The sequence below is a fragment of the Cygnus atratus genome, chromosome 12 (assembly GCF_013377495.2).
Source record: "Cygnus atratus isolate AKBS03 ecotype Queensland, Australia chromosome 12, CAtr_DNAZoo_HiC_assembly, whole genome shotgun sequence".
Taxonomy (NCBI): Eukaryota; Metazoa; Chordata; class Aves; order Anseriformes; family Anatidae; genus Cygnus; species Cygnus atratus.
Genome location: NC_066373.1, coordinates 15,750,975 through 15,776,884, shown reverse-complemented (window position 1 = coordinate 15,776,884; position 25,910 = coordinate 15,750,975). Strand labels below are relative to the sequence as shown.

General features: G+C 44.7%; 1 long non-coding RNA gene across 1 annotated transcript in view; it reads left to right on the top strand.

Moving 5' to 3' along the window:
• Positions 1-20,114, top strand: part of LOC118246318 (uncharacterized) — a 111,987-nt gene extending 91,873 nt beyond the window's left edge. The window contains exons 8-12 of the long non-coding RNA XR_004778138.2: positions 2,691-2,759; positions 3,253-3,435; positions 16,437-16,491; positions 17,815-17,952; positions 19,892-20,114. This is a non-coding gene — a long non-coding RNA (uncharacterized LOC118246318). The remainder of the gene's footprint in view (positions 1-2,690; positions 2,760-3,252; positions 3,436-16,436; positions 16,492-17,814; positions 17,953-19,891) is intronic.
• The last annotated feature ends 5,796 nt before the right edge of the window (positions 20,115-25,910 follow it).

Sequence of the window (25,910 nt, the reverse complement as noted above, 5' to 3'; positions counted from 1 at the left end):
TGTCTAATAGGGCATGGTTGAAACGACCCTCTTAAAATCCACTGTTAAACCTTGAAATGACACAAACCTGAATCATGCAGGCGAAGGGGCATTACCATGGATTTATGTGTTTGAGTCGCTTGGCACAGGCCAGACTCCCAGAAAACATAGTCTTAATGAGGAGAAACGCTCCCAAACTGTACAGGTGTGCTTTAGACCACAGTCTGAACATGTCTCCCTTCTTTCCTACCCTCCAGTAGACTCACATTGGAACACGTCCAGTGCTTTAATGAATTACAAATCTGTAAAATATTTCTCTCCTGCTGCTCGTGGTGATTGCTCTTTAACCTGGCAGTGAGGCTGGGTGCAGGCAGGCACTCGAGGCCGAGGCTCGCGGGGAAATGGCACTGTGTGTGGAAGCACAAGGGGGCTCCCGAACCATCCCACCAGGCCTTGTCGGCGCAGCAGAGGGGTGGATGGAGCCCCCCAGCAGCGGGGCAGGAGTGGGGGGTCAGGAGCAGCCTGGGCAGGAGGAAGAAAGGCCTGGGGGCAGCGCTGGGCCTGGAGCTGCATTTCCCATGTTTCTGCTCCTGGGCTGCGTGGGGAGGCTGGTGCCAAGAACACGCAGGCTGTGGGCATCACCTCTTGCTTGTGCTTCTGGAAGTTATGAACTATTCATGGCCAAAGCCAGGGGCACCTCGTTAATGTTAAACTGATGTAAGTGGAGACTGGGGCATATGTGTTTCCATACCTGGGAACCACCAGGCCTGATTCTACTTTTTCTCACACCAGTTCACAGTTACCAGTTTCTCACACCTGATACAGGTCCTCAGGCTTCCACAACATGAATCTGTTTCATCTGGGTCAGCAAAATCTCAGTCAGCTTCATTAGCTTCAGAAATTTGTGCTCAGAGTTGTTGGGAGAAGATGGGTCTATGAAAGAACAACAGAAGATGGTAGGTGAGAATAAGAAAGGGATCAAGAAACAGGATGGACCTTTGTATTTCTTCTCCTTGTTTGCCTACCGTTGGTTGTGTTTGTTGGTGAAAAATGGGAGAGATGAAAGAAGGGAATTTCTCTTGAGCTTGTGGTTGTCTTCAGGCGGAGCAAAGCCCTGGGGTGGAAGCATGTCATCCTCCCTCCTGCCCTCGTTTCAGCTCTGCTGTGCTTCGGGAAAAAATGCTCCTTTTTTTCCAATACAAAATAGGAAAGAACTACAAGGAAACTGAGCACATTATTTTTTCCAGTTTGCCTTAGGGTTTCCTGGAATTTTTGCTACTGTACATTTATTTAAAGTAACACTATCTGTTTAAATACATGCTGATCTTTGGTTGCTCTGAGATCAGAATCAGCCCCAAAGAATGTCTTTTGCTTGCAGTCATTTTTGTATTGTCAGTCCTTCCTCCTCACCCCCTGCTAGGCTGACCTTTGTGGGATCAGGTGACAGGAGGATAAACTGCAACACATGTGGTCCTGGGCAGAAAGAAAGTTATGATCCAAACTGATATAGGAATCGTGATCGTCAATCTCTCCGAGGATGACAAAGCAATCTGTTTCCAAATGAAAGTAGATGTAAGATAAATTCTTTGACTGCTATTATATTTTTCTTGGCATTAACCAGATGCTATTACTGTTTTGTGGCTTTGTCACCACCAATTACGAACTAAAATAACATCATCTGTTGCAAAGTGTCGCGATCCAAAACGCCTATTCTCTTCCCAGTGACATTGTTAATAAATAAAATCAACTCAAATGATCTGCTAATACATGTTTAATAAGACTTAGTGAAGTTATGTCGGAGACTTAGAGGGGAAGTTTGGAAATAAAGGCTCCGTCCTTCAGTGTCTCACCCAGACGAACTGCCTCCTTACTTTTGCTGAAACAGTGGGTGCAGCTAAGGGTTTGCAAGGTCTCTGGAAAGATTTTTGTTGTGTGCAATATTTAAATATTCTGTGTAATTGTCATCATTACATACCTGAAATGAAAACAAATCTTTTATAGTGAAACTCAGGGCATTATGCAATAAGCTGAAATTTATTGTTTAATTCTCCAACCAAGCTATTGCACAGCAAATGGAATTAATTTGGATTTTTTTTGTTGGCTGTCTCAATTTCATAATAAACATATTTTTATTTGAGCAATGTGTGTATATCATGAAAATATTTCAAGCAAAATAAATTATTCAAATGGGGCAGCTTTGTTGTAAATCATGCTGTGCATTTTTTTGCTTAAATGTAATTTATATCAACATCATTTGTTATACTGGTAAAATACTAAAAGCTTTTTAAAAAGGTAAAATGATTTACTTTTTTATTGTCTAGACTATATGTAAGCCATTGCTAATTAATACTGCCCTTTCTGATGGCTTTGCAACAGGCATAACTCAAACAAACCAATTATAAATGATTTTTCAATGTAAACTTTTAACAGTATAGCCTAAGGGCTTGCTGAACATAAAAGTACGATTTAGAAAACATAAGTTTTAACTAAGGTCAGGATATATCAGGCGATGATGGATGTAAATGTAAAAACATCTGACTGTGGAATGACAATGTTTTCTTCAAGACTAAGCAAAATGTTGGTGGCAGTGATAAGTGGAATGAAAAATAGCCTTGAATGAACTAGCCAGAAGGTTTGGGTTTGGGGTCTGTTAGCTGTTTTTTTTTTCTTTTTTTGTTCTTTTTACTTTTTGTTATTTTGGTTTTCTTCAGTGTTTTGCAAACCAAAGCTCCAGAGACGAAGCGAGCAGCATAGCGAGAGCTCTGTAACTATTTTCTACGGTAAGTCCATGAGAAAGTCAGACTTTTTGACATCATCTGCTGTCTTGGGGCTGAACTAGAAACCAGCCCCCCTTCCTTCCCTTGCCCAGCTGCTGGAGCAGAGCCCCTCTGCAACGTGACTGCATGTCCCCTGCCTGCGTGTGGTGCGGCGCAGGCTGCTCCCGCTGCCATGGCTCTGAGTTTCCAGCTACCAAATGGAAAATGTCATGGCCCTGCGATGGTCTGGTACATCCTAAAGTGGCAGACTGGAGCTTGCCTCATGATTTTGGATGGGTTAAGTCTGCAGAGAAGATCTCTGAAGAGGTGGTGGCTGGCTGCTCCGCTCTGTCTTTAAGACTATTCATCCTTATTGTCTGTCTTTCAACAGCCTGAGCAAAGCTGGCACAAGCGCTGCATCATGTGCTGTATCTTATTTGGTGGAAGTAGTCACATGCCCATAATGTGATCTGTATCGCATTTGTACGGCTGACTCATCTGGTATCAATTCTTGCAGAGCGAAGCCTCCGGAGCTGCAGCCCCTCACGTGTTTCCAGAGCCCCGGCTCCTGTGCTGTGGCTCGTCCATCACCGCCCTGCTGTTGCACTGCTGTACACCCCCAGCCCACCTGACGCCTCTTCTGCAGCCCAGGAGCTCCTTCCCCACCACACATCCACCTCCTTCTGGCCTCGGCAGCCCAGTAAGTCCCACAGGCTTTGTGGAAGAGCCTGCTTGCTCTTTGCTGTGGACACCGTAAGGAGACAGATGCTGTTGATCTGTCTCCTCCCTTCTCCTTCCAGAAGTTCATGGCTTCGCCTCCCTCCACGTGTGGCATCTTATTCTGTATCGTTGTCCCATCCTTGTCCGTCTGTCCCCCCCGCCTCTCTTCTTTTTTGGGGGGGCTTATTTTGCTGGTTAAAGGACCTCTTTCCCCAGAACTTTTCCTGCTCAGGTCTCCTCTGTTTTGTTGCATCCAAATCATCTAATCCAGTATGTCTCAGCTCTGTTCTGCTTCTGCGAGAAATTCTGCTTTCCTTAAAACCACAGCCTCTTGCAAAGAGGTTGCAGAAAATGCTTTTTCTTGTCAAGCCACCTCCTCCTGTTTTCTGTCAAAGAACATTGCCCTGCTCAGCCTGACTTGGCCCATCTCCTCCACGCACAAGGCCTGGTGCTTCAGAAACCACGGCTGGGAGCCGTAGGTTGAGCTGGGTCACTGGCCCATCAGCCAAGCTCTGACCAAGCATTTATCATTTTTGTTGAAGTAAAAGCTAGTTTTGCTAACAAAGGCTAATTTATTTTTAATGAAAACATTGCCTTCATTTATGCTTATTAGAATTCCACCCATATTGACCAAATATTTATACAGTACCTGCGTGCTGTTGAAACCTAATGGGTGCTACTGGGATAAATAAAATATATTGCTTAGTTGAATTAGAAATATTTATAACTTTTGTTGTTGCACTTATTTATTCCGTCTCCTTGTGAGTGAGGTGGTTCCGCTGGTGCAGGCGCTGTTCTTTCCTCCTGTGATCTCTAATTATGTTGAAGGGATTAATAACCACACATTTCATCCGGGGTCTCGGCTTGATGACAGGGCATTGTTTAATGAGAGCACAACCAGTGTCCTGGCTCTTCGGGAGAGCAAAGGCAGCACTCACAGTGGAAATCATTGAAAATAAACATGTGGGAGCTTAAGCACTCTTTAGTAACTCCTTTACTCCTTCTGCTTGTTTGGTTAGCAATTTCGATGATTTTTTTTTGCCCATTGCACCTGGCTCTGCTGCTGTAGAGGCACAGTTATTTGTGGTGCCAGAGGAGGTTATAGGCTCTTTATATAATCTAGGGGATTATATAAGCAGAGGTAGGAGAGAGTCAATTCTGAGCCATTGTAAGCTTTTTAATTTTACGTCTCTAAGGCCAAAAACAAACATCCAGGAACAAGCAGCATAGAGTGGATATTATCCTCCCCAAGTTTTCCGTCATTAGGAAATGACTGTTGATATCATTAGTATTAAACATTAGCTCAAGAATCAGTCATTCGACTGTGATAGAGTTAATGAAAAGGGATCCTGGGCTTCTCTAGCCAAGTCTAGCTAGAGAAGCACGGGCAAGCACTGTGCTTGATGTTAGGGTGCTAGTGTGCCAAGTAACTAGAAAAGCTACGGATTTATTACCTAGGCATGCTTTGTCCTGCTTGTGTTTTTATTTCTACTTAGGTACTTAGATTATATTGGCTAATGGCAGGATGATGTTGCAAAAGGGCACTGCCTGTGTATTGGAAACAATTACCTGATTATTTCCTTCTCACAGGTAGCATAGGTTGAGGTACAGCACTTGGGTACTTGATCTGAAACTTGAGTGCTTGATCTGAACCAAAGGGTTTACAAATGTCTGTGTATAGGAGGCACACGTCTGGTTTTGGGGTGCTTGGACTTCGGTCCCAACTCACTGCGTGCACCTCCTGGTGCCACCCTCCCCTTGGTGACATCTCTTATGTCACGTGCATTGGTGAAGACACTTCACAATGCTCCCCAGGTCTTACTAGTGAAGGAATCAGTTTTCCCTCAGAGCTCTGTAGATAGCCAGTGTGTTACTGGGCAGCCTGGGCTGCACGCTGTCCCCTACCTTATTGGAGTGATTTGGATTTTTGCATAATATATTTAATTTGTAACTTCTGTATGTGGTAATTTGGGAGACATTTGAGTAGGACATTTCCTTTTCTTGTTACGGCTAATGCTGGAGATGATGAAACCCTATTCTTTCTCAACGGAAGTAGATGGGGAAGGGCAGCCAGGTGCTGAGCCCATGTGCAGCAGGCTGCGGGGCCAGCGCTGTGTTTGGCAGCGTGTACTGACGTAGAACACGAGGGAGGGACTTTTTCATTTTCTGCATCCACTTTGTTTTTCAACCACAGAAAACACTTTGAAAGACAAGACAAGACTGGTATTTTTTGAGCAGGCTCTCCTTTCCCTTCAAAAACCTCATGTTACAGCTAGGGCGGGTTAGCTCGCTGTTCTGCATACTTCCACAGGGCCTGCTGAGGAGGGGGAAGAGTTTGAGAAGAGCTTTGCTCCTTCCCAGGCCTTTTACCTCCTTTGTTTCAAGGTTTTGAGCAGTTTTAAAAATACCACTATTCATAATTCCTCTATTATGATTTTTATTTATTATATTGTCTATTATAATATTTATTATTCTGTATTTATAAATGTAATTTCTCTTTTTCAAACGGTTGGAAACTGTCAAAGTTTGAGGAAATATCAAGGAAGAGGTATCTAGGGCACCCCACAAGAGTCATTAGTCCCTCAATGACCTCATTAACAAGGCCTACTGATGGGAGGGTAGCCTCGAAGTCAGGCTGGGTGCTGCCCTTGTGCCTGCACACCCAAGCAGAGGCATGGCGAAGCCTGAGCCCAGAGAGACCAACAAGGGCCTGAGGCTGGGCCCAGCACCAAACCATTGCCCACCCCAGTGCCATCCCTGCTTCACAGCGGTTCATTACACCAGGACACTTTTATTCTGCCCTTACTATCCCACAGCTCCTCAGCCCCCATCGTCCTGCTAACTTCTCTCCTTTGTCGCCTGCATCAGCTCGGTACTTTAACCCTATTTCTCGCCTGCTCTGCTTCAGTGGTGCTGTTACAACAACTGCTCCAAGATGCCTTGCGAGAAAATGCCCTGCAAATCGCCTTGTGGTTTGCAGAGTGAATTCCCTAATGACACTCTCATTAATAGTTCTTGCTGCCAAATGCTGTTTGCTTTTACTTTCAGAACTGTCTGCATTAATAACAAGTACCTCCACTTGGAAATTACTTACACGAAGCATTGTTCTCATGTCACTGCCACCGGCAGCGGCTCCGGACTGGGTGGGAGCAAGACACTGCAATGAATTCACCCATACCCTCCTTGCTGTCCTGCCCAAGACGAGGAGTGCTTGAGCACTTCAGAGCAAATAAGTCCTGGGAAAAGCAGAACTATTTCTTGTGATAAAGACTGGTCAGACAGTTTGAGCAGACGAGCTTGTCAGGGACGATGCTGCACTCCGATGCTGCACTCCGTCTGAACCTGTGGGAAGTGTGCCTGTTCCTAATAACTGCTGTGTGTATTTATGTGGCAGTCATTGTGCTTTGCAAGAGGGGAGTCACAGAAATAATTAGTTAAGAGCGTGAGGGTTTTGGCACAGATTCCCTTTCTCAAGTAGCTGTGATGTTCATATATAAGAAAAATTGATTTGGCATCTAGACAGGATTTCAGCACACTCATGGTTATGGAAATTAGCTATGGGCATGGAGGAAATCTGTATATTGATTCATAAGCTGACTTGATGACTTGTTCATGCTTTAATATTTTCATGGGCTTTTACCCAAAATAAAAATGTCAGTAGGTACCACTTGACTGTGCTGCAGCACTGCCTGAAATGGTGGGAAGAACGTAGGGAAGAAAAGAGATTTCGTATTAGACAGAAGCCTTTACTGTCTGTGCTAATTAATTTTCTTCCTAAAGATTTTTTTTTGCCATTGCCCTTGCTTATTGTGTTAAACTGTGTATCTATATAACACCCACGGGAAGTTTATCACCTACTAAATCCAACCCAGGTTCATGTAGAAGAGATTGGGAATAGCAGCAGGCCTTCTCAGTAGGTAGAATTTGGTTAGGACACAGAAGAGTCCTGGGAAGCTGTACAGCCTTGTACACGAGGGCACAGACCATTTCAAAGGTGTCTCTCTCTGAAAGAAGACCCCCAGGTTCATGGACACTCACTTGTTCTTCTGCAAGAACTCAGGGAAACCTCACATCAGCACATGCCGATGTTGCTGGCTGCGTGCATGTAATAGCACGAGGAGTAGCCTTAGTTGGTGTACTCCAGCAGGGCAAACGGCAGCATCATTTGCTGGCTCTTTTTTTGGTCAAACTGGTTGGGTGGTGTTTAATCAGCACCAGCACCCCTACCTGGTGCCTTGTGAAAAACACCTCTTAATATGCTGACTCTTCGTGAACACGTTTCAGGTTTAAAATCTTAATCCCTGAATAATGCCACCGCCTGCCTCCCAGCTTTCTTTGGAGACCTTCCAGCTCTGGCCAGCCCTGACCCTATTTGACTTAAGGTACATGGGGCTCAAAACTGGGGCAAATATGGCTTCTGGCCATTATTAAAATGAATGAAAACTATGTAATGGATAATTTCATTTAAGATCCGGTGCGATAAGAGTTTGTGATCAAATGCTGATTTCATTTGCAACAGTGTGCTTCCATTGTGACTTCAGAAGAAATCAATGGGTGTAAGGCAAGATGAGTCATAATGCGCACACTGTACCAAAGGGGAGTAGAATTTTCTCCATAAATAACATCTCTTTTAGCAAGATGCAGAATCAAAACCCTGAAAATCTATACCGTATTGAACTGCACAGTTCAGGAAAGAGGCTGTATATATAACAGCATGTTTTTGAATGTGTAGGTTGCTCCTTGTGGACGAAACCTTCCTTTGAGACAGTTGGTTGCTCATTTTCGCAAAGTATCTGTTAAGTAATTTCCATAATCTGGATGTGGGATTAAAAGATCTGTGGGGGCTTTTTTGAAACTACTGTGTTTGGAGGGCACCTCGCACCCTACAAGCACTGACAGCGAAGCCAGGGAGATGCCTCTAGGTGGGCTACTAGGAACACGAAGATGTTTTCACATGCTTGGGAAAAGACAAGAAGGCCATTTTGTCATTTGGTGGTTGGCTTCTTGCTGCTTATTAAATAGGCTGCCAAACTTGTGGCTAACGAGTGATTTTAATGTAGTTTGAAGGCAGCTTTTGTTTCCTTCAACTGCTATTTTAAGAAAGATCCCGTAAAATTAATTGACTGATGAACTGTATAATTGATGCTGTCTACACAGTGTGCACCAGCCAAAACTGATGGGTAGCAAGAGCACTGGCATCTTGGTAGGGGCTGTGCTAACCCCTTCGGAGAACCTCTGCCTGCCCTCCCTTTATGCTCCTGGGTAGGAGAGGGCATGTTTAGTTTTCTGCTTACTCTATTCCCTTTTGTACTTGCTCATTTGCTAGGTGCATAAAGGAGAGGAGGTCACTTGTGCACATGGGATAAAGAGGTATTATGAATTCTAAAGTGTTTGCTTTATTGGGAAAAGCACACTTGAGCAGGAAGGCGCAGGAACATAATGTGTGAATTTTTAATGAATGCTGTGCCAAGTGTTTGTGCATTTTTTTTTCTACCTGTAGCAGCTTTATTCATTTGGGAGAGTACTGCCTACAAGATATTCTTTAGTAGTATGCTGGCTGCTGTTTAGTTTTAATAAATTAAATCCTTTATATCAATGTAATATTCTTTAGACAAGCACTTCCAAAACAGATTAGAAATGAACTTAAGGGGATTAAAAGCTTCTCTTGCTAAAAACAATGTTTCAGATGGGAAATCCACTTATTTATGTCACTTTCAGTGGAGTACATTTGTCTTTAATATGTTGCTACTGCTAAAGAAAGCGGTGCTTTGCCCATGACTGCAGCCTGTCTGCTCTGCTTTACATATGCAGCAATGTTTATTTTCTTCAGTACAGTAAGTCACTTTGGGAAAGATTGATGGCTTCCCATAAAACTGCGAGCAACCATTTTCTTTGTTATTTAGAGAAAACAAAAGATTTAATGGAGCTAGAGTTTTAAATAGCGTTAGTCTCTGTAAAATGGGAAACTGTGAGAGTGGAGCATGTGAGCAGAGAGAAAAGTCTGCTTTGATTTTCCCTTGCTGGCTTGTAGCAGGCTGAGCACATCTTTGGGAAGGTTCTCGTTATCTGTGAAATCCTAGACATCTTGGGAGCAGCCTGGTCGCACTCAGGGCTGAGCAGCAGGCCCAGGGAGAAAAAATCAGCTCACAGGAAACGGCCTGACCCTTATCCAGCTTATCTGGTTCTGTATTAAACGTTTGTCCCAGCACGTGGTTCAGTGATGTGCTGAGCCTGATGTTCAGGTCACTGGTACACCTCAAAATCTCCTGAACGTGCTGCAGAGACCCGGCTTGGTGTACCTGCTGTGCAGCACCCAGGCTGGTCGTCTGGTGGGGAATGGGCAGCAAGAAGGCCAAGGTATCTGAGTACTCTGACACCTTTAGGACTGTATTTCAGCCCAGTGGTGGTTGTCCCCAAAACAGCCTGCTAACTCTGCTGGCAACCTGAGCTTTCGGTTCATCTCCTGGGGCACGAAATGCCCCATTTGGGAGCGTGTTCCACTGAGAGCTGAGTGCAGGGAGGTCGGAGCAGGTGCCAGGACGCAGCTCACCGACAGCTCAGTTACAGTCTGTGGAGATGTAATTATTTAATTGCGTTGCAGGTGACTTCATCAGGGGAGAGGTTCAACCCTCTCAGCACACAAAGTGCACCTTGGTAGCTGTGTCCCTGACACAAAACTGAATTTTGTTAGTTCAAGCACACCTCGCCCCATCATCATTTAAAACTGTTTCAGAATAACTTCTGTGCCATCATGCTGCACTATTCTGTGAGGTATTATTTATTTAAATGGCTTCCAAGTGAGTTATCTCCCAGTGCCTGGTTATAAGAAGATCATTTCCCATAGGGCTTTCAGGCCACTGATGCTCCAGGCTCCCCTGCCTGGTTTCAGTCGCTGTTCACCCACTGCTCCTGACCCCTTCCTGCGCCAAAAAAATGATGCCCAGCTTTAACTGGGGCACATCTGATAAAGCAGGGGATAACTTTTCAAAGCAGTGCTCCAGGATTGAGATGTTTGACGACTCTGGGATTCAATAGAGCCCTATACTGAGGCTTTGTATCAGCCTCGTATTCCTAAGGCTGTACAAGACCAGGCAGCTTGACAGAAATTAAACCACTATCTTCATTTTATCTTATTTTGTGCCATTTTGTTGTCTGAAGTCAGATTTTACTCCTCTCCCCCCAAATATTTTTTTTTGGTGGTCTTAGCATTTATCAGACTTCTAAATCCTTACATATTGCTCGTGATAAGAGGATAACTTCACCACTGGTTTCACAGTGGAAAAGGTAGGTTCATTTTCTGCCAAATAACGATGGGCTCTCCTGTCTCCTCCAGTGTGCACTGGGGATAAAACGCATACATTGCTACAGTGCTGAGCTGAAAAAGAAGAAAACTTATCGTTCAAGTAAAAAAATTATATAATTAGGATCAGGGCTGGAATCTCACTGGGAAATGTGGTGTAAAAATGCTTCTCATTTTAAATTAAGCTTTCAATGGCAAGTGCTTGGCTTTCAGCAACTCCTCTGAAACTCTTTTAATTGAAGTTCCATGAAAATCTGGGGAGTTCAGCTCAAGTTCACCTCCCAAACCCATCCTGATTTCATTAAAGATCTGATTTTTTTTTATTTGCCAATAAAATATATATGTGTGTGTGTAAATCAGTATCTGTTCCATAACTGTTTTTTTTTAATTTCTTTTTTTGTTTGTTTGTTTAAAGGAACAGTTTCCCTTCTCTTTATGACCTCTGCTCCCTCCATCTAATGAAAGGTGGGAGGAACAACCCCCAGCAGATCCTTCCTGTCCCCCACCCTAGGTTGGGATTTGGGGCTCAGGACACACTTTCTTGTTGCTTCCCCCATCTGCCTCGTGCTCTGCATTGGTGTGGCAACCTCTGTGCTGGCAGAGCCAGTATCAGACATGATCAGGTCATCCTGGCCTGGTGAAGGCCAGCACGGTCCAGCCCTCGTGTTCCCATGGCAGACGTGGTACGAGCAGGAGCCGGGGCTGAGTGTGCCTTGGTCAGGCTCCTGGTGTGGCCAGTTTGTCTGTGCCTTGCAATTTTCTTTGCCTGTCTCTAGGACCCAACAAAGGTCCCGATTACTCGGAAGGATCTTGCTCTGGGCTTACATCTGGACAGCGAGGTTAGGATTTTTGTTCTTTCATCCCTTTCCCAAGTTTTGTCCCGCTTCCAGCTGCAGGGGCCAGATATGCCTGTGAGCAAGGGGCTGAGTGCTGCACACAGCCGGCTGTACCCAGGCTCCGTATCCCTTCGCTTCACCCGCCAGCTAGTAAGAAAAGCCTTCAGCAATGACATCCGTGTGCCCAGGGTTTTCTACTTATCTGGGGTGGCATTGGAGCCCCCCGTGGTGCCTCCTATCCCCAGCCGTGCTCACTCCAGCTCCTGCAGAAGCAGTGGGCACTGAAGGCTCCCCCGGGACCAGATGGGAGGGCTCTTGGGAGCTGCCTGAGGCCCCGCTTCTGTGCCGTGTACGAGGCGAGATGAAAATGTGCTGGAAACGCTGTAAATCTGCCTTCCCCAAGGCAGAGATTGGCAATACGCTTGAGTCCTGCATCAGCCCAGAATGCAGCAGCGCGCCAACGAATATAAGCACAGCTCTTCTGTTAATTATTCAGTCATTCAGGTATCCAATTTTGGGTTTTGTCCCGCTCCTAGGCTAACGCGTTTCTTCTACTATTTTATTCTCTCATGACTGCAGGTACTACCTGTGCCACAGCCTCCCCCATGAGCCCCGCACATCGCTATCTGCAGTTTTAGGGAATCAGATCTCAGTGTTTCTGATCAGGGTCCAGCTGGAACCACACATCTTTGTTTCATGTATTTAATATACTCAAAGTGCACTAAATGACAGTTTATAATATCATTATCAACAGTTAAAGACATTATAACTTCAAGAAATGAAAAGAAAGTGCAGCCATATGTGGAAATGCTTTATTTTGTGCACTTTTAACCCTCGCAATAGCTCAGCTGTGAAAACGGGGACAGCAACGCGAGGCAGGAAAAAAAATTCAATGTCTGCAAAATCATTTTTCAGTTTTCCCTGCGCTGTTGTCATGAAAGAGCGCTGCACTATTTGGATGGTAAATAACAACCGAGGACTAATTTATTTTTCTTCATAAAATTATTTCTTGAATTGGATTCAAATGTGTTCCTTATTACACGGTTTGATAATTCAGTGATGCTTTCCCCCCATAACATACGAGCTGATTTAAACCTTCATTCCATACAGCCTCGGGCTTATTAAGAACAGTGTGGACTGAGTATGGATTAGGTTTAAAAGTAATAAAAAAGTAGACCTGTTGGTTAGGTGAAAAATTCACTATCAGATTCCTGAGTGCAGCTTTCTTTTCATGTGCAAACTGCATTAAATGAGGCATTTAATTCAACAAATCCATAGTTCTGATCCACCAGAAATAGAGACTGGGTTAGTTCAATTTGTAACAAACGATCTCCATATGATCAAAGTCCTGAGAGCTGATTCCAACATACTGCTTAAATTAGTCTAACACCGAAGTGTTTGGCTCTGGGACAATATTTGGAATGTCTTACCAGAAGAAAAATTCCTCCGCACACATGGTTCCAATATCGGGGAATGCCAACCTTGCTTTTTAATGGGCTGACAGGGAGCCTCCGTGCTAACTTTCTGACTCCAAAAAGTTCTTGTGCTGTCACCCGCAAAACAGCTTGGATAATTTTTCCTTGGCTTCCTTATTAAAGCCTGAATGAAGGGATTGTGTGGCTTTCTTAATGTCACTTGGTCTGCTTGCCATAAATTCAAGCACTCATGATGAAAGCTCCACTTATATTTCGCTGGGAAATGGAATCAAGGAGAATGCACCCTCGTTCACAATAAATAACTAAAGTTGAGTTATTAAGTGTATTTCATATACCAGCGCCTTATTACATCAGCAGTTTAGATAATGGCTTCTTAAAAATATTTCTCCACTGAAACCCATGAAGAGCGGGTTGCATATAGGCGTCCCTGTGCGCGGAAAGCAAACCAGCCGGCTGCGGCAATAACTTCGGCCTGTATTAACAAATAGCGAATATTTACATTTTTACATGCTGCTGTCTGTTCAAATTAAGCAACCATTGTGCTAGCGGCAGCAAGCGGAGAGCGCTGTGTAGGCTTGAGCCCCGACACAGAGCCCAGGGCTGGGCTGGGGCTTGCTGCGGGCAGGGGGACGCAAGCTGCTTGCTCCCGAGCCCCACCAGCCCTGGCCCTGAAGCAACCAACAACATTTTCAAAGGCCACTGCTGGATTTCCTCTCACTTTTTTTTTATTTTTATTTTTTTATGGACCATCTTAAGGTGAAATTTGTTGCTGTAATTAAGCCAGAAGGGTGCCAGGTACCTATGCACGTACCGTGAATGCGCACGTCGTTCTTTACATTTTTACACTGTTATTATACACGCAGTGGGCTGTAATAAATCGGTGTTCACCCAGGAACAGACAGGACTGACAGTGAGTAAATGCCCCAATTAGCATGTTATTGTGACAACTTTGCAGCTCCCCCTGCTTGGTTACCATACATTTTGGATGCCGATGAGATTATTTTTAAGTCTGGGCTAAGCATCGCTTGGTATTTCATGGCAAATGGAAGAGGAGAAGGAGGCAGAATGAAGGATGAAAGGTTGGCTACTCAGAAATTCAGCAAACCCGCTGTTTTCATGGTAACTCTTCTGAACAGGTGGCTAAGTAAGCCAATTAAACAGACTTTAAGAACAAATTATGATAGTAATCCATTGTCTGGGATCGTTGAAATGCACTGGGTGGAATCTGTTCCCCAGAGCTGCCTGAATAATGAAAATCTATTTTGGTGTAATTTTATCATTTTCCTATCTTCATTAAATGTTCAGAGAAGGAGCTCTCTCCTTTTTTTTTTTTTTTTTTTTTTTTTGACTTTTCCTTAGGGGTGAATGGAGGGTGAAGGAGACCAAACATCTTCCACAGTTTATGAAAAACAGCCTTTTTTTTTTTTTTTTTTTAAATATTAACATGTAAGGACATCTTTTCCTTTAAATAATACACCAGTTTGCTAATGACATTTTATAACCATTTTAGAGAAGGAAATTTCTAGTATAACTTGAAAACCTTCAATAATATGGTAGACATTAATGAAAAATAAATAAATCTCAAAACGTTTTTGACGGAAACATCTCGATCAACAAAGTGTCTGGCAAGGGCTAGTTAAAAAGTGTGAAACACCAGAGATACCAGCTATGGGCCCTTAGCCCCAGCGGAGGGCTCCAGGGAAGCAGGAGCATCTCTCCAGGGTTGGGGAGAGACCAAGGGAGGGGAGGAGGACACTGTAAACCTTCTGCTTCAACCCTCTTGTCCTCAGCACTTTGCATTTCACTGGTGTAGGTTTAAGGCCCTGACAGAAAGGCCTTTGGGCTGAAGCTGGTGGTGTCCAACACAAACCAGCTCCTCTGCACAGTCTTGCTCAGGGACATGCTGGAGGTGATTAAAAAATCACACCAACCGACGGGCACCACTATGGATGTGAAGAAGAGGGCAGTGGAACATTTAGGCCGGGGTTTTCCAGACAGCCCGGCACCATCTGGGTCTGGTTCTGCCCCCACACAGGACAAAAAATGGGCCACACGACTTGGTCAGTGTTGGAGAATGACAGCCACCACCCATCCCAGGACTGTGCCACACAGACCCCTACTCGCCTTCCTCTGCCCAAATTGCCAGCAGCATACCTGCCTCTATCAGCTGCATTGCTGCAGGTTGCTGTGGGTCTCCTTTTATTTTTTTTCCTTTTTAAATCTGGGACAGAAAAGAGTTCTCCAGAATTATTTCAGGCCATCGTACGGTAACAACTCTGTGTTGCCACATAGGGCTGCATGAACCAGTGACCTAGGGAGAAAATAAATTTCATGCAAGCTGAGGGCTGGCAATGGTGAGTGACAGAAGAATGGCACTCCAAAGTGTGTTCAAGAGATTCTGTATTCATTTAAGAAATGTGCCTGTTTAGCCAATTTATTCATTTGACAAGTTCCTTTTTAACCATCTTAATTCACCATTTAGCCTACGATGGCCTTCATTAGTTTATTAGATATTCAGCGAAAGAGATTTTTTAGCATAAATACAGTTCCAGAGAGGATTACTGCACAGGGAATCTATTCTTTTAGCCTCCTTATTCGGATATCAAGTATTTGTTGAAATGGTCTCATATTTACTTAGTCCCTTAATGAAGTCTAGAAAAGCTTTTCTGCAAAGGGAATATTGTTTTGTCAAAATTAGCTTACTTAGTTTTCAAAGTCATCTCAGAACAAAGATTTCAAAGATACTGCGCCAGCCTAATATTTACTTTTTACACCGTACAGTAGTTTAGACTTGCCAGGAAAAGTGCACTTGCTTTTTTGTGTTGTTTTGTTTAAATTTCTGTTTCTAGTTGTGAGATATATATGTCATTTCTAGGGGTATGGAACTAATTGAGGAATATGTCCTGCCCTTGTTGAGGTGAACAGGGCAGATAAATAAAAACTCCATTGGACATAAATCTCCTCCACTAACATCAAAGAAACAGGATCCTGCTAAGTGTATTTGTATAATGCAGTAATTTATGCAAAAAGCAGCTTTTGTCAGCAATGCAACAAAGCAGCTTTGATAAATGTCCCCTAATTTATTGTCATGTATCTCAAATCAAAGTAAAACATTTACAGCCTGCACACTGAAGGAACCCAGGCCCAGGGCACTTAAAGGGTTTCTCTCCCTCTCCATCTCCCCCCCTTTTTTTTAAAAGTACAAAAAGCTAAGTTGGGCAAAAGGTTAAAAAGGCTCTGTTTTGAATGCTAAGTACTTTATACAAATTACGGGAAAAATATTAACGGAGCTGCTTAAAGAATGAGAGAAAAGCCTGTAGTACAAATTCGGATTAAAAAATCCGCTTAGCTTTTCTCTTATGGGTGATGTTTAACAAATCATAATGCAGACACTAACTGTGTTTTACAGGGACAATCCCAGCATCCCACGTTCTGAAAAAGGAGTAAAACAGTGAGTGGAAAAGGTAAGTGTTTGGCTCCAGTGCTTTGCTGCCCATCCCTCCTACCAGGCCTTTCCCTTGCGGGGCACACTTTAAGTCAGCTCAAACGTGAGATCTTTGGGGGAAGTGTTATCACTGGCCCTGGCGGGGAGTTGGAAACTGGACCATAGAGGGGGAGAAGGCCAGAGAGTCAAAAGCTGTATCCCCCTGAAGTGCCGCTGTTGTTTCCACGCTGCAGAAACTCGTTGGCTCAAGTGTCTCCCAACTTCTTGGCAGAATAGCCCTACCTACAGACCCAGTCCCAAGAGGGCCATTTTGTAATTAAAGAGCCTCATTAAGTGGTGTGACTGATAAGGCGCAGTCTGAAGTGGGGTGGCCGTGATGCAGGGGAGCACTTGGGAGCCCCTGTGTCTGGGCAGGGCGCCTCAGGCCTGGCCTCCGTCAGACGGTGCCGCCAGGAGCATGCCCCCCAGCGCCACGGCCCTCATGGGCGACGCGCGCGTCCCACCTGGCTGCTGCAGGTCGGGCAGCCTCAGGGCAGCCACGTTTGTGTCCCTAGGCTGGGAGGTAACAGGGAGCAGGCCTACGGGGCGAGAGGGTGGGAAGAGAGGAGACGGGCCTGACATGTGGGCATGGCCTCTAGCAGTAGGTCCGGCCATGGCGAAGGGGCAGAGGGCACCCTGTGGCCCACGTCTGGAGACAAAACTGGGCACAATCCTCCCCGGGGATCGACCTGTTGTCCATCAGCTCTCCTCTGAGCATGCGGGGAGCTCGCTCAGGGAAGGCCTGAAGTCAGCTCACGGGAGGGAGACTGCCGAACACCCAGCGGACAATAAATTAAAACTACGTGGGCTTTTCAGTCACCCACACTGCCTCCCAGTTAAAAAGACCCAAAATGATACGGCTGCTCCTCGAGCCTCTTTGATATTTAGGGGGAGCGATAAATTCCACTCTGTTTCAGCAGAGATCTAGTGCAGCTCCACATGTCAGATTGCTTCAGAAGTAGACAGCATTTCTATGTTTTTTACTTAGAAAGCTCTGTTTATAATAAACATACAGCTTCAGGACTATAATATCCTTTGAGTGGAGTTGTTTCAAAGTGTTTTACAACCCATCTGGTAGACTGACTCGAACCATTAGGCATGTTCTTGGAGAAAATGCTTTATTCACACAGATAGTAGTATGTTTCTGGTATTGCAGACCAGGAGAATGAAACTTTGCAAATCCGGGCCTGCTGCACCATAAAACAGAGACATGAGTTCACTGAGAAAGTGAGAAGGAGACATTAAAAAAAAAAAAAGGAAAAAAAAAAGGAAAAAAAGTAGTTTTATTTTCTTTGTGTAGCAGTTGTGCCTGCTGGGAATGGCGTCTGCCTCACGCCAGTGCCACGACTCCTGAGAGGCCAAGTCATCGGCACGTGGAGCCCTCACTGCAAATCCCCATGCCTGTCCATCTGTGATGCTGGTCTTAAGACACATTCAGATGGTAAGTCATTAAGTTAGTGTCATAATTACTAGGGTTATCATTAAAATTTTATAAAAAGGATTCTACAGCCACAATCAGTGAAAGGAGAGCTTTGCACTTAGCAAAGCCGATCACAAGTGCTATGTCTGAACCACAGGAACACCTTCGGCAGCTGCAAGGGCATTCTGCAGGAACATGTGGGTTGTGTAAATATATTTTTATATATATATATATAGTATGTATGTCTCTCTGTATGTATATACACACACACATGCATAAGTGTAAATAGTTATACATGCATATATGTGGGCAGAGCAAATTATGTGTACGTACCTGTACAAACATATGTATAAATATATATGTATAGTCTCTATATAGACATATACATACACATAAGTCTACATCCATATAGAAGGAGCTAGAGCTATATACTGACAAATGTGTGTGTGTGTGTCATATGACATGTCCACATACCTGTATATAAAGATGTATATGTGTGTGTATAGCCATGTATACCCCTATCTATGTATCTGCCAGTGTATCTGACCACTGCCTGCATCCCTTCCACTGATGCTACAGCGAAGATGAAGGCTCCAATTGGGGGAGTGCTGGGGTGGAAATGCCTCTGTGCCCACTCAGTATTTGGGAGCTGCAACAGCCTCTCTATTTTAAAATGAAACCTGCGAGGTCTAATGTGAAGCCACGCTGGCTGCTGGTCAGTTGTCCTGGCTGTCAAGGCAGGACATCCCTGGGAAGCTGGCAGCATGCTGATGGCAAGAGTGGCTCACCACAGCACTGAGGGGCCTGTGGCAGTACCACGGCTCAGGCCCCACCTGAGCAGAGCAGCCGGCAGTGGAGTGGACAACAAAGAGATGGTGAGAGGCGCAAGGCGAGTAGTGGTGAGCCCTGCCTGCTGCAGGAGCCTGCCGGGCCGCGATGGAGAGCCACTGGAGGCTGGCACACAGGAGGGAACTGGCTGGGGCCCACATCTGGCCAGGATGCCAGAGAGGTCACGGGAGAGCCTCAAATTAAAGTATTTAAAATACAGTTAGAGAATGCGTACATGAAAAAGCGGCACAATCAGCAGAGCTTTTTGGCAGGCCTGTCACGTCCAAGTCAGCGTCCTGCAGGTACCAGAGACACTGCTCAGGTGCAGCACCGGGGTTCGCAGCACAAGGGACTTGCACTTTGCCTGCAACATGCTGCTGACGTTTTATAGGTCTAATGAGATAGGTGCTAGTGCGAACACACCCAGTGCCCTCAGACCCTCAGACAGTTCTCCTGGATCCATTTTTCCTTTTTTTTTTTTTTTTTTTTTTTTTATCAATGGGGCTTTGTGATGAAATTTTATCCTGATATGTTTAAAGCAGAGACAGCTGTGAGTAGCTGTTAAATAGACACAAACAAGAGCTCGGGCCAAAATATGCATGTTCAACACAGCTCTTTAGCTATAAGTTGTGCTACGAGACCACAAAAATGAAGAAACTAAAACATATTAATTGCTTGAAATGGAAACACTCTCTTTTTAAAGTCAGGCACCCTTTTTAAATGTCTTATTTAAGTGGCGCATTGATTTCTAAGTCGCTGAAGCCCCTTTATCTCAGTGCACTTATTTTGTGAGTGGTACGTTTTGACACATGGTTTTGGTTTATTATGTAATGCTTCAATAAATAAATGCAAATTACCAATAATGATCTGTATAATCTGAAACATAACAAAAATCAATCTTTTTTTCATGTAAATAGATGGAGAACTTTTTTGTTGTTGTTGTTTCTTTGTCTCATTTTGCAAATTACTCTGTCTGACACAGGTACACATTTCAAAGAAGTTCACATTCAGTGTGAGCAGGACAAAAAAAAAAAACACAATAAAAACAAAGTCCCCCCCCCATCTTGGAACATGTCATTAAAACCACATGGATTTTAAATTCTTGTTCTCATACAGAAAATTGCATTAACAGATTTTTGACCTCAAGACTAAGCCATGTTACATGTGTGAAAGGCCCAGCATCTCTGCTCTGATCCGCAGCACCGCTCCTGTGTACTGAGTAAGTAACTGCAGCCTACTGATGTAATAGCATCCTGCATATGTGTCATATTAATGGTATTTTCCTAATAGTAATAGCATTAAAAGACTGTCTACTTTGCTATTGATTTACCCTATTTAGGATAATTTGCCCAGAAAGACTATCCTTGAGCATGTGAACAGCCATATCATTTTATAACACTTAACTTAAAAATATCAAAATCAAAGCAAGCTGACAGTTTGATTCCAGAACTAGTATTTTTCCATTAAAAAAAAAAATCTGTTGTGTTTCTTGAATAATTTATTATCTGGATTTTTGTTGTATTTTCCACATGGAATTGATGAAGAAAAAAATACTTTTTTTTTTTCTAAAGAAAGTTTGGACAAGAGAAAATTCACACATGGAAAACAAATGAGCATCGGGAAACACTCCTCATAGCTAATGGCTACTTGGTATGTCGCCAGAATTCATACAGATCCTTAAAATCAAGTAAATTATGCCCGTAGTGATAGCTCCCTTTCGCTGGAGTCCCACAACAAGCACCAAATGGTGGAGTGGAGCAGAAGTGCCAAATTCCATTTTTCACCTCCCGATTCCTTTCAATTAAGCAGCCTCATTTCCAGCAGAAGGGTCTATGCATATTTTATGGCACCGCGGCGGGGTGCAGCCGTGCGCCTCTCCCGGCTCGCTGCCGTGCGCCAGGCCCCGCTCGCACACCGCAGGCCCGAGGTGCTCGGCCCCACTCGCTGCCCGCACGTGCACGCGCCTGCGGCCCAATCCTGCCCACGCCGAGGCCGGGGAGCGGCGGGGGGCTTTGAAGGCAGGGTTTGGCCTGCAGGAGATAAACAAGCGGCAGAGGGGAGTGCAGTCAGGCGTGCGTGTGCGCACACACACACACAGACACAGACACATCTTCCTTAGGCAGCCTGCTGAAGACTCAGGCCATGCAAAGGAAATCATCACGAAACGGACGCGTTCCTCTCGTGGTCTGCTCGTTTGATAAGGGATCGCACACGTTCAAATCACTGGCGAACGCGGAGGTTAAGAAACCTGCTGCTCAGTTAAACAACTGGTGAATTTGTGCTAGAAAAATTAGGATGGATTATACCAATATCAGTTAAGACTGCAATAAATATTTATAAACAATCTTCCTTGCAAAACACATCTCTATCATTCATTTCCCTGCGATGAAAAATCTGGAACAATGGAACTAATGACAACATTGTTCCAAAGTTAAATAGTATATCTAATAAGGAAAACACTAAAATGAGCCAAATTCCTTATGAATACAACAGCGAAGCAATTAAAATAAATGTGATTTTCCAGATCAAAACTTCTGGCTGTTAATTGCTATATGGCACCTATCCTAGTCATATGAGTTTCCCTTGCAGCTGTTTTTATTTCATGATCCATGCTGAACTCCCCAGAGCCCAGGCCTGGGCGCTGACACGGAGACAGCCCGCCTGAGCACCGGGATCGCTGCTGCCGGGCGGCCGCAGTGCCTGTGGATGCCCTCTCAGGACAGGTCTTGGAGGAGTGGCTCTCACCATTTCATTTCGTTGGCCATGTGGTTCCAATGCAGAAGCTGCGTTGCCTGATGCACCTCCTTTTAAATCCCAGGATGACTTTTTTTTGGGGAAAAGTAAGAAGAGGCTATCCATCATGTGCTCTTTCCTAATAGTGGTACCGCGCTTCTAATACTCTACACCTGACTGCTTCTCTCACTTTTTTTTTTTTTTTTGCAATTTATGCCCTGCCTGAGTGCAGCAGCCATGGATAGGGGGCTGCAGCCTCGGCAGGGCCAGGGCTCTTTAACCCACCTCACGTCACCCCCCAGAGCTCAAACCACATGCTGGAAATCTGGCACACTCCAGCCAGCTCAGTTGAAGCTGTATTTTAGTATCTGTGGGTTATTAATGAGATTAAAGAATGCCGTTACAGGGAATGACAACTGCAGTTTGTCCAACATTAAGCAGATATTGGCATCCTTAGGTGCGAGTCGGGAGGCAGTGATCTCAGATATTGAACGAGCTAAAGCCATGAGCAATATGATATTGATTAGACAATGGGTATTGTATTTACCCACATAGCTTTATTGGGTGAGGCTCAATGTGATGTGTTTTTATTTGGGAAACATAAGGAAGATAATTAAAAATGTTGTAAGCAGAGCCCAACAGCCTTCGTGCTTTGCTTTTTAAAGGCTGCAGATGTCCTGTCTTCTTTCTTTAAAACTGCATGCGCTCCCTCTCCACCTTCCAAAAGATCAAGGGTAATAATAACAACAATAATAATACAGTGTCCTGGAATTTTTCTACATGCCTCAAGAGAACTTTAATTTTTTCCAGAAACTGTTTTCTGATAACAGCCGCCTCTTGGACTTTTCCTGTTACCCAGTATGGATTTCCAGTGCTATTGAGGCCAAGTAAAAAAGGTGTATTTGGATATCAGGCCCTTCATGTCGAAAACACCTCTCCTGCTAAACAAAGCCTTGTAGAGGAGAACAAAGCCAGTGCCTGGGGTTGGACTGCCCTCCGAGGAAGGAGCACCATGGCACAGAAAGCAGGGGCGTTGGGAGCAGCTTTCCCCACTGCTGCCACCATGGAGCAGCGAGCCTGGTGGTACCAGCGGCCTCACAGGGGAGGAGAGAGGCGTAGAGATCTTCCACATTCATTTTTTAATTTTTGAGCAGTGCTGAGAAGCTGGTCAATCCCAGAGTCATCCAGAGAGAAGGCCTGGAGCTTAGGTAATGCTTTGTACTTCACACATCCATAATGGGCACACACGTTATGTCTCTGGTACTGCAGACTGCAGGCCAGCCTCCATGCAGGAGGCCAGCCCTCGCTGCCCTCAGCCCTGCCTCCCTGAGGCTGCCACGCCATGAGGTGCGCTGGGCAGCCCCGACCCGATGGGCAGGGAGTGCCACGAACCGTGGGCACCCCCAGCACACGATGATGGGGGAATGTCTTTGGGATCCTCACACCCAGCGGTATCTCCACCCAGCAGTCCGAAGCACCCCCAGTGAGCACGTCCTGCCAGCCTGTTTTGCTGTTTCTCCCATCAATTGCATTCCCTTTCCCCGAGGCCTTTTTTTTCTTTCTTTTTTTTTTTTTTTAATTGTATTCCCACAGCAATACCACAGTTGCCAGCCCAGCATCACGTTCCTGCCTTTCATCAGAAGGCTGACTCACAGCATCTTTTAGTTTGGGCTCACTTTTTTTTCCATGGTTCCTTGGCCCAAGCAGCTGCGTGCAGGCGCCCAGCCCAGGGCTGAAACCAGCCATGCATTTTCGCCATCCTCCTTGCCCCCGGGAAGCTTACCGTAACGAGGCTGTTTAACTTGAGGTGTCACAGCTTAGCATTTCTCCTCCCTCCATGGGTGGCTGCTGCTCTAATTCCTCAGGCTTCTGGCCATGGGGCTTTTAATATTTTCCTCTAGTTTGGTCCACCTTCGGTGCACCAGAGCTGCTGCCGGCCGCAGTCCCATTGGGAAGGCAGCTTCTTGCAGCCGCCGCTGCCTCCTCCGCTCTCCAACCTGATGCTTTCCAGCTCTGGGCTTTGCAAGGGGAGGCAGAGGCAGCGTGTGCCGAGCCTCCATCTGCACCACATCATGGGAATACAAAATGGCACCGAGTCCTACTTCTCCTCATTAGATGTGGGCAAACTTGGCTGGAGCGCAAGTGCGAAAGCTCATCTTTCTTCAGCTGCTTGTAATTCGGGCTTGAGCAAGAGCATTATTTGGGGCTTAAGTCAGTCTTCTAAGTAGGTCACAATTCTTCGCCTAGACCCAAATTCCTGCCTGTGACTTCTCAGAAGCATGGATCCTTATGGTCTCTGGATTTGTGAAATACCTCAGGTGCCCTCTTATCAGCTTCATCAGCTCCTCAAATGAATCCACAAAACAAACAGTCACTAACTTGCTGCCTGCTTAGGGTTCGGACTTGGAAAAATTCCTCTGCCTTGGGTGGCAGCCATTTCTCTGTCTCATTTGCATGGCTGATTTTCCCATTTTAGTGATACTCCACTACTAGCCCTGTAAAAAGGTAAAAGGACACATCCTGCAACTCCTATGATCATTGCCTCAATGGGAGGACAAAACGCGATGAAGATGGCCAGGAAGCTCCAGCCCATATGGAGTTGGCTGTCTGAAACAGATGCAGTGCAGTCTGTACTATAAAATGGAATTCATTTTAGTGGTGCAGAGACTGATTCCCCAAATCATCACAGCATGTGTTATACATTAGTCCTAGTCTTTAGCGTAGCACTATAAGGGGTTCAGACACACCCGGTGATAAAATGAGGCGAAAAGCGAAGGGAAAGGAAGGGAAGGGAAGGGAAGGGAAGGGAAGGGAAGGGAAGGGAAGGGAAGGGAAGGGAAGGGAAGGGAAGGGAAGGGAAGGGAAGGGAAGGGAAGGGAAGGGAAGGGAAGGGAAGGGAAGGGAAGGGAAGGGAGCACAATGCAACACCAAACAATACAACATAGCACAATGCAAGGATGGTTTAGAGCTTTTCGCTCACTGCTTTGGCTTTCTGGTAGTTCTGCAGAACAGGTCTGCATGCCTACAGGAGCTCGCAGCCCTGTGTCTGAAAATTACCGTAATTTTCTTTTTTCAAGCATGTAGAAAGAAAGAAGTTTTACCTCCCCGCCAGTGGAGGGATGAGTCTAGACTTTAACAACATGAATGGGAAACATGACCCAAGCAAACGCCATATCGCTCACTAGAGGAGGAGACTTGGAGGTACATGTGGTTTTAACATTCATTTGGCCACGGGAAATCATCCATTGTGGTGGGTAGTACTCATTAGCAGCCAGATATTGGGGCATTTCTCTGCATCACACTTCCAGATGTTTTGTTTTTTTTTTTCCCCCTTGATTGCAACGTTGGTGTGCAGTGGTGGAATGCTGGAGCTGGATCAGAGCTTGGTTCTGTGGTCACCTTTGTATCACTGAAATGAGTTGAAGTGCTATTTTACAATGGATTACAGGATGCCCGCAGCTTTTATGTTTTATTTTTGTTTCTGTGAGGTTATTTTTCACTTCCTCTTCTGAATAAAAAGAAAACAAAATGTTAAATGTCTAATTGAATGGACTGTTGGAAAAGGTGCATAGAAAGGTCTAGCATGTGAACTTCTGTGAAGCAAATGCCTTTGTTTCCAAACAGGCTAGTGATAGCAAATATTTATTGACATTTTCCTTCCATAGGGGCGTTAACAATTATAATTTGCTAGTACGTACCTCATGAGTACTTTCAGGTTTTGAACAGAACATCTGTTGGTCAAAGATGAAAAAAAAATGTTGAAAAAAAAATCTATTTTTCCAGGGTTATGAATCTAACAGCATCACAAATTATCGCTAGGAAAACAGTTCAAAAGCCTGAACTTGCACTTATGGAAAAAGGAACACAGATAGAGGAAACAGATAAATATGCGTCGTGTTGGTAGGCTTTGTTTTCTGAAATGATATATTGTTCCGGAGAAGCGGTTAACAAACAAATTATTGTCTGTGTCCAGTACAGCCAGATCTTTGGTTCCACCGAACAGATGTTAAGGTGAAGCAGATTAAAGCTTAATTCACAATAGGGCTGCACCACAGGAAAGGTGCCCTAAGTTTATCTATTGTTAAATAATGTAATTTATCGTCTTAGAGGGCTACAGAGCAATTGCTGTTCCTTTTCTACTTTTTGAACAAAGATTTATAACATAGATAATCCCCAATTTTAGATATTTGCTGCAGGTTATATTTGAAGGAATTTCCCAAAAGACTGATAACCCCTTTTTTTCCTTAACCACAGTCAAACCAGTGAACTAATATGATGCCTGCTTCAAATAAATGTATTTGCTGCCTCTGTGCATGATAAGTTTTCATTTAGTCTATGATCAGCTGACAGTATGCAAGTTTGCAGATACCAGTAATTGAATACAGATAACCTTGGTTGTTGACCTATGCAGAGCCATG